Source organism: Phascolarctos cinereus, unplaced genomic scaffold (genome assembly GCF_003287225.1).
Source record: "Phascolarctos cinereus isolate Bilbo 61053 unplaced genomic scaffold, phaCin_HiC Scaffold_2;HRSCAF=192, whole genome shotgun sequence".
Taxonomy (NCBI): Eukaryota; Metazoa; Chordata; class Mammalia; order Diprotodontia; family Phascolarctidae; genus Phascolarctos; species Phascolarctos cinereus.
In genome coordinates, this window is record NW_027555625.1 from 211,364,603 (window position 1) to 211,373,950 (window position 9,348).

The 9,348-nt window shown below is 37.7% G+C and overlaps 1 pseudogene; it reads right to left on the reverse strand.

The window, feature by feature from the left end:
- Positions 1 to 5,971: 5,971 nt before the first annotated feature.
- LOC110198196 (heme oxygenase 2 pseudogene) lies at positions 5,972 to 6,938 on the reverse strand (annotated as a pseudogene).
- Positions 6,939 to 9,348: the final 2,410 nt, after the last annotated feature.

The window sequence follows — 9,348 nt, forward strand, 5'->3', positions numbered from 1 at the left end:
AACTCCAGGAAACCCTGTGTGGCTTGGCACAGCCAGGGTAAATGGCAGGTGCTAGCGTGGAGAACCATCACATGTGTTTACCAGCAGCTTAACCTACTTGTGCTCTCGCTGAGACCCAAGAGAGGGGGAGCTTCCAGCAGCCAGATGACACTCATTTCTACCCCCCACCCCAAGAGCTTCCTTCAGTGCAACCTGGGAGAAATGGAGAAAAATCCCACTTGGCCTCTGCACACACCAGTCACTGTCATTAGCTCCAGCTCAGCACAAGATAAGCTGCCAGACCCCTACATACTCCAGCTCCCAGAACTTGAGGCCCCAGCTCATAAATCAGTAACCAGGCCCCTATCCCCCAGCATAAGAAATGTGAGAGAGTGCCCCCTGTGCCCAGAAGCAAAGATAAAATTTAAATGCCAGGAAAAAGGCAAACACCATAAGCATAAAGCAACAAAGAAAAACAGTGACCATAGGTTTTTACTATAGGGACAGAGAAGATCAAAACACAAATTCAGAAGAGGACGACATTGTCAATATACCTACATGTGAAACCTCAAAGGGAAATACGAACTGGTGTCAAGCCAAAACAGTCTTCTTGGAAGAGCTCAAGAAAGATTTTAAAAGTCAAATAAGAGAGATAGAAAAAAATTTAACAATCGTTTTTAAAATGCAAATGACAAAATGGGGGGAAAAAAGCACACTGAAGAAATCAACTACTTAAAAAGTAGTATTGGCAAAATGGAAAAGGACATACAGAAGCTAACTGAAGACAACAATTAATTAAAAATTAGAATTGAGCAAGTGGAAGCTAATGACTATGAGACATCAAGCATCAGTCAAACAAAATCAGAAGAATGGAAAAAAAAATAGAATAAAACAGAAAACACCTAATTGAAAAAACAACTTACCTGGAAAATAAACCCAGAAAAGATAATTTAAGAATTATTGGACTACCTGAAAGTCATGACAAAAAAAAAAAAGAGCCTGCATAGCATATTTCAGGAGATCTTCAAGAAAAACTGCCCTGAGGCCCTAGAACCAGAGGACAAAATACTCATTGAAAGAATCCACCAATCACCTCCTAAAAGAGATCCTAAATTGAAAATGCCAAGGAATATTATATCAAAATTCAAGTATTATCAGGTCAAGGAGAAAATCTTGCAAGCAGGGAGAAAGAAACAATTTGTGGAACCACAATAAGGATTATGCAGGACCTGGCAGCTTCTACATTAAAAGATCTGAGCCTTGGAATGTGATATTCTGTAAGGAAAAGGAACTTGGTTTACACTAAAGGATCAACTACCCAACAAAATTGAGTATAATCTTTCAGGGGAGGAGATGGATATCCAATGAAATATGGGACTTAAAATTTGATTTTCAAATGCAAGACTCAAGAGAGGCAATAAAAAGGTAAACAGGAAAGAAAAGGGTAAATTACATCACATGAAGAGGCACAAAGACATATTATAGTAGAGAGAAAGAAGGGAGGGAGATGAGCATTATTTGGACCTTACTTTCATTGGATTTGGCTCAAGGAGGGAATAACATATTTGGGTAAAGAAATTTAACTTTCCCTATAGGCAATAGGAGGGAAAAGGGGAAAGAAAATGGAGGGAGTGGATAAGAGTTAAAGCAGATTGACTGGGGCAGTGGTCAAAAACAAAACTCTAGTGAGCAAGGAAAGGGAGAAAGGAGAAATAAAAGCATAAACTGGGGGTAGGGTGAGGAATAGGAAGGAGAGCAAGACACAGATAGTAATCATAACTGTGAATATGAATGGGATGAATTCTCCCATAAAACAGAAATAGGTAACAGAATTTATTAAGAACCATAATCCTACAATATGTTGTTTACAAGAAACACATTTGAAATGGAGGGATACACACAGGGTAAAGATAAAAGGCTGGAGTACAATAATTATGCTTCAGCTGAAGTAAAAAAAAATAAAAGCAGGGGTAGCAATCCTGCTCTCAGAAAAAGTGAAAGCAAAAATAGATCTAATTAAGAGATAAGGAAGGAAACTACATCCTGGTACAAGGCACCAGAGACAATGAAGTAATATCATTACTAAACATGTATGCACCAAGTGGTATAGCATTCACATTCTAAGAGGTGAATTTCAGGGAGTTACAGGAAGAAATAGACAACAAAACTATGCTAGTGGGGGACCTCGACCTCCCCCTCTCTGAACTACATAAATCTAACCACAAAATAAACAAGAAAGAAGTTAAGGCAGTGAATAGAATATTAGCAAAGTTAGGTATGATAGTTCTCTGGAGAAAATTGAATGGGAATAGAAAGGAAAAAAAATATATATATATATATATATATATATATATATATATATATATATATGGCACCTGCATCAAAATTAACCATGTGTTAGGGCATAAAACCTCACAATCCAATGCAGAAAGGCAGAAATACTAAATGCATCCCTTTCAGATCATGATGCAATAAAAATTACATGTAATGGAGAGCTATGGGAAGATAGACCAAACATTAATTGGAAACTAAATAATCTAACCTTAAAGATGAGTGGGTCAAACAACAAATCATAGAAGCAATCAATAACTTCAACCAAGAGAATGACAATAATGGGACAATATACCAAAACTTATGAGACACAACAAAACCAGTTTTTAGGGGAAGTTTTATGTTTCTAAATGCTTACATGAATAAAATAAAGAAATAGAGAAAGAGGAGATCAATTAATTGGACGTACAACTGAAAAAGCTAGAAAAAGAACAAATTGAAAATCCCCAATTAAATACCAAATCAGAAATATTAAAAACCAAAAGAGCAATAAACAAAATTGAAGTCAAGAAAACTATTGAACTAATAAATAAAATTACAGCTGGATTTATGAAAAAAAACAATAAAATAGGCAAACTTTTGGCTAACTTGATTTTTAAAAAAAGAAAGAGGAAAACCAAATTACTACTATCAAAAATGGAAAGGGTGAATTCACCACCAATGAAAAGGAAATTAAAACAATAACTAGGAAGTATTTTTTTCCAATTGTATGTCAATAAATTTGACAATCTTAGTGAAATGGATGAATATTTACCAATATATAAATTACCCAGATCCGAAGAGGAAATAAAATTCTTAAATAACCTCATCTCAGAAAAAAAAAATTGAACAAGCCGTCAATGAAGTCCCTAAGAAAAAATCTCCAGGGCCAGATGGATTTACAAGTGAATTCTATTAAACATTTAAAGAAGAGTTAATTCCAATACTATATAGGCTATTTGGGAAAATAAGTGAAGAAGGAGTCTTACCAAATTATTTTTATGATACAAATATGGTGCTGATACCTGAACTAGGAAGAGTCAAAACAGAGAAAGAAAATTATAAAACAATTTACCTAATGGATATAGATGCAAAAATTGTAGGCAAAATATTAGCAAAAAGATTACAGCAACTTATCACAAGAATAATACACTATAACCAGATAGAATTTATACAAGAATGAAGAGCTGGTTCGATATTAGGAAAACTATCAGCATAATTGATCATTATCAATGACAAAACTAACAGAAACCATATGAATATCTCAATAGATGGTTCTCCTATTGATTATGGCTTTCAGATAGTCCAATGATTCTCATATTGTCTCTCCTGGATCTGTTTTCCATATCAGTTGTTTGCCCTATGAGGTATTTTACATTTTCTTCCATTTTTCATTCTTTTGAATTTATTTTATTGATTCATGATGTCTCATAGAGTCATTAGCTTCTGTTTGTTCTATTCTTACTTTTAAGATATGTTTTCCTCAATTTGCTTTTGTAATTTCTTTTTCCTTTGGACAATAATACACTTTAAGGAGTCGTTTCTTCAGTGAATTTTTGTATCTCATTTTCCATTTGGCCAGTTTTACTTGTTACGCAATTTTCCAAGCTGATTGACACTTTTTTTCATAATTCTCTTGCATCACATTCATTTCTTTTCCCAATTTTTCTTCTATCTCTCTTATATAATTTTAAGTTCCTTTTTGAACTCTTCCATTAGATATTTCTGAGCTTGAGATCACTTCCTTTTTTTTTTGGTGGGGGGGGCTTTTGCAATAGGTGTTTTGATATTGTTGTACTCTTCTGAGTTTGTATCTTGGTCTTCCTTGTCACTATAACAACTTTCTATGATCAGATTATTTTTTCATTGTTCTCTTCTGATCATTTTTTTGGCCCTTTTCGTTCTTTTTAAATTTGAGCTCTGCTCCCAGAGTGGAAAGGACATTGTCTCTGGCTTCTTTTATTAGTGGCCACAGGCCCTGACTGTTTACTGGACTTATGTTGGTGCTGTACTGATGCTGTCCTGAGGCCCATGAGAGACCCCCATGTCTGGTGCTATACAGCAGAAATATTGTGGGGGTTGGCTGGTTTCTGTGTTTCCCAGTGGCTACACTGAAGTATGTGTGGTCAGGCCTCTGGAGACTGATTGTTTACTTGGGTCTACACTGCAGGATGGCAGGCCTGTGCTGGCTGATGACTGCCTGTTTGTTTAGGCACCCATATGGTTGGCATCTACCCATTTGTCTGGGACTGTGCTGAATCAAGTGGAAATCTGGCTGCTTGAGGGTGCCTGTTTGCCCAGAGCTACACTTTAGCATGTGGTGTTTCTTGAAATTCGGGTCTGCCAGTTACCCTGGTTATGCTAAAGTACAGTCCTGGTGTTGATGGTTGCTGATTTGTTCGAGGTGGAGATTGCTGCTGGCTTGTTTGGATGTTTCCTGTCTTGGACTGCACTCCCCTTTCACCTGGGTGAGATGGACCTTTCTTGTAGATCCTCCAAGTTTATTGGGCTAAAAGATTGTTTCACCCCATCTTTTGTTGGTTCTGATGTTCTAGGATTTGTTTTGGGGCTCCACTTTATGGCTGTTTGGAGGTGAGTAGGGAAGAGTCGCAGCCGATTATTGTTTACTCCACCATCTTGGCTCCTGGAAATGGACCTCTCAAGTACGATGTGGAAACTTTTTCTTTAATCATTGCTTTTACGGAGTCCAATGATTCTTAAATTATCTCTCTTCAATCTATTTTCCAGGTCACATATTCTTCCAATGAGATATTTCACATTTTCTTCTATTTTTTTTCATTCTTTTTATTCTTTTGACTTTGTTATATTATTTTTGGATATCTGAGGGAGTTATGAATTTCCAGTTGCCCAATTCTAATTGCCAAGGAATTATTTTTAAGCGAGCATTTGTATCTTTTTTTTTTCTGATTTCTCCAATTCTGCCTTTTTTAAAAAGTATAAAATTTATTGGATGCTTTAGCATTTACATTTGTTACATGAGAAGCCAAACTATTTGCTTCTATTGTTTTGTCCAGAAAGGAAAGCAAGGGTTGGTCTGCTGAAGAAAGTAGCCAAAATGAAACTCTTCCTCAGAGTCTAGGGTAGAAGCCTGGTTTTCAGGCCCAGAAAAACAGGCTGTTTTCCTGCAAGGGCTGTTTGTCCCTCTGCCTTTGATGTGGTGGACACAGTATAGCAGCTTTATTCTTTTTCTTGCTCCCCTCCTTCCACCCCAACAAGTTACCATTTTTCTGAGTGAAGCATCTCAAACAAAGCTGAGTGATGAGAGATGAGAGGAAGGAGGAAGAGAGGCTTACACACATGCTAGAGCCATTAAGGGAGGAGTTGACTCCACAAGGCTGAGGGAAATTGTCCCACTGTGTAGAGGTTTTTGGATCGAAGCCGTGTTTCCTTTATCACTAAATTCTGGGTTTGAGTCTCCTCTGGGCTTATCTTGCTGGGGGGATCCATGACCCTGCCCTTAGTATCTGGGTTACAAAATCATATTGCAAAGAACAGTCTGCTGGCATTGACTTTAGTGTCTGGTTTTATTGGTTACTTGTTTTCTCAAACCCAGTCTTAAAAAAGGTCACCTGAGTTGGTGGTTTAGTCAGTGGGGATAGGGTAGATATGGGGGGTTGGCTGGGATCGTCCCTAGAGAGTACCAGAGTCATGGGCTCCTCCTTCACATTAAGTACCAGGCTGTCAGTCAGGAAGCCAGGGCCACAACAGCAGCAAGGATGAGTTGAAGGTTGGGCTGGCTCAATAAAGCTGTGACATTTTTGAAGGAACAAGCACTACACTCATGGGCACCTTGTTGAGTAGCATAATTGGGACACTTGTGCACGTCTCTTTTCCCATCCTGTGCTAGAAGCTCTCCATCCTTGGGTTTTGTGGCCAGCAAAGAGCCAGCCTTGTTTAGTTCATTGAAAATCTGCATGTTGTACTTGTAAGCTCTATTAGCCTCCCGACAATTTTCTTCTTGGTCTTCAGATCCAGCTCTAGGACATTTATCCTGGCCCAATAAAACTGCTTAAATCGCTGGGGATTGTCTACATTCTCAAACACATAAAACTGGGTCCCTTCTCTGGTGCTTGGCAGCTTCAGTACCTACTGAGTCACCTTCTTCAGTACCTGGCCCCCAGAAAGGTACCCCATGTACTATGTGCAAGCATGGGCCATGAGGAGCTCCCGCTCATGCTGCCCTGCATAATGGATCTGGTCTACATTGCACTGGGTGGTCTGTGAGCATTTCACTTTCTCCCTCCACTCCTCAACAAAGAAATACTCCATTTCCTTGGTCAGCTCTTTCTTGCAGTGTGGCTCCATGGGGAAACATAAGGGAGTAAAGGCTGGTGGTCCTTGTTGTGGTCCATCTACTCTTCCAGGGCTGAGTATGTGACATATGGTGCAGTGCTAGCTAGCTTAAAGAGATCCTTCTTGATAAGACCTTTCAAGAAATGTTTGACAAACTGGCTATTCTCTGCATGGTCATGAGATTTCTTAGTCCATTCCTTCAGAAGCTCAGAAAGGTCCATTTTGTTTTGCGTGGTTTTCCCATTCAGGTCCTCCATAGCTTTTTTTTTTCTTTCTGATTCATCCACTCCATTTGATGGTATCTCCAATTCAGATGACATTTTGGCTTAGTGCAGGTCTTCAAGCTCACCACTCTGGTCCTGCAGGGAAACATTCAGGGAAAGCTAGTGAGGTTTTCCTGAATGTACACACAGTATCTTATTCTCTTCTGGATTACCCATGATTCCTTCTGCTCTGTCTGCTGGTGTCACCACCTCAACTCCAATTCTGCTTTTTAAAGAGTTATTTTCATCTGTGGAGTTTTGTACCTCTTCTATCATTTGACAAATTTTGTTTTTTAAGGTTTTTTTTGTTTGTTTGTTTGTTTTATGCAATTGCGGTTAAGTGACTTGCCCAGGGTCATGCAGCTAGTAAGTATCAAGTGTTTGGTCTGGGGCCAAATTTGAACTCACGTCCTCTTGACTCCAGGGCCGGTGCACTAACCACTGCACAGCCTAGCTGACCCCAAGGTTTTATTTTCTTCAGTAACTTTTGGCATGTGTGCTTATCAAAGCTGTTAATTGTGGATAGATTGTCAGGCCTGGAATCAAGAAAACCTAAGTTCAAACCTTGTCTCAGGTACTTGCTAGCTGTGTGACCCTGGGCAAGTCACTTTACCTGTTTGCTTCAGTTCCCTCATCTGTAAAATGAGCTGGAGAAGGAAATGGCAAACCATGTCAGTATCTCTGCCAAGAAATTTCCAAATAGGATAGAGAAAAGTCAAGAAACAACTGAACAACAACAATTTTCTTACCTCACTCTTTTCTTTACCTATCTTTCTTCTACTTCTCTGATTTTGAAAATCATTTTCAGCTCTTCCAAGAATTCTTGTTAGATGTGTGTCAAATTCACATTTTTGAGGCTCTGCTTGTAGCTATTTTGATATGACTATCTTATTCAGAGTTTGTGTTTTGATTTTCTCTCCCAGCATAATACCCTTTTATGGTAAGGTTTTTCATTGTTGTTGTTGTTGTTGTTGTTGTAGTTTACTCATTTTCCAGTCTATTTCTTGACTTTGAAATTCACATTAAAGTTGAGCTCTCTTCTTGATATCAGGGCATGGAGTAGGACACCTGTTCCAAGTTTCATACTTTTTGGTGCTACTTTTTTTATAGTTATTTGTATGGGATTGGAAGTTTTTTCTTGCTTCCCAAGGTGTTGTTATCCATGAAGAACTGTGGTCACTGCTCTCCTAGTCTTCACTCTGGTCCTTACCCAGGAAAGTCTCTGATACCTTGGGATGAGAAGCAATACTCCTCAGGCCCCCTTCTACCTCCAGATCAAATATGCTCCAAACAAAGCCAATGCAACAAAGATTAGAAGGAGAGCAAAAAGCTGGGAAACAATTTTTATAGCCAATGTTTCTGATAAAGACATTATTTCTAAAATAAATAGAGAGTTAAGTCAAATTTATAAGAATAGAAGTCATTTCCCAATTGATAGTCAAAGGATATGAATAGGTAGCTTTTAGATGAAGAAATTAAATCTGTCTGTTGGCATATAAATAAATGATGATTAAAGAAATACAAATTAAAACAAATCTGAAGTACCACATGATATCTATCAGATTGGCTAATACATCAGAAAAGAAAAATTATAAATGTTGGAAAAGATGTGGGACAATTGGAACACTAATGTACTGTTGGTGGAGTTGTGAACTCATCCAACCATTCTGCAGGATAATTTGGAACTATGCCCAAAGGGCTATAAAACTATGAATACCCTTTGATGCAGAAATACCACTATTAGGTCTGTAACCCAAAGAGATCATAAAAAAAGGAAAATGACTCACAACATGCAAAAATTTTTGTAGCAGCTCTTTTTGTGGTAGCAAAGTATTGGAAATTGAGGGGATGTCTATAAACTGGGGAATGGCTGAACAAGTTGTGGCATATGAATGTAATGGAATATTATTGTGCTATAACAAATGATGAGCAGGCAGATTCTCAAAAAACCTAGAAATATTTATATGAACTGACGCTGAGTGAAGTGAACAGAACCAGGAGCACATTGCACACAGTAAGAATAACATTGTATGATAATAAAGTGTGATAGACTTAGCTCTTCTCAGCAGCACAATGATCTGAGACAATTGCAAAAGACTCATAATGAAAAATGCTAACCACATCCAGAGAAAAAACTATGGAGTCTAAATGCAGATATACTGCATTCAGAATGTAGCATACTATTTTCAGTTTTTATGTTTTTTTTTCTTTCATGGTTTTTCCCTTTTGTTCTGATTCTTCTTTCACAACATGACTAATGTGGAAATATATTTAATATGATTGTACATGTATAACCTATATAAGATTGCTTGTTATTTTGGGGAGGGAGAAAAGAAGGAAGGATGTAGAAAAAAACACCTCAAAATCTTACAAAAGTGAATGTTGAAAACTATCTTTTCATGTAATGGGGAAAAAAATACAATTAAGTAGAAAAAAAAATCAAATGTGCTTCTTTTTACCCTTGAATTGTGACCTAGAAATG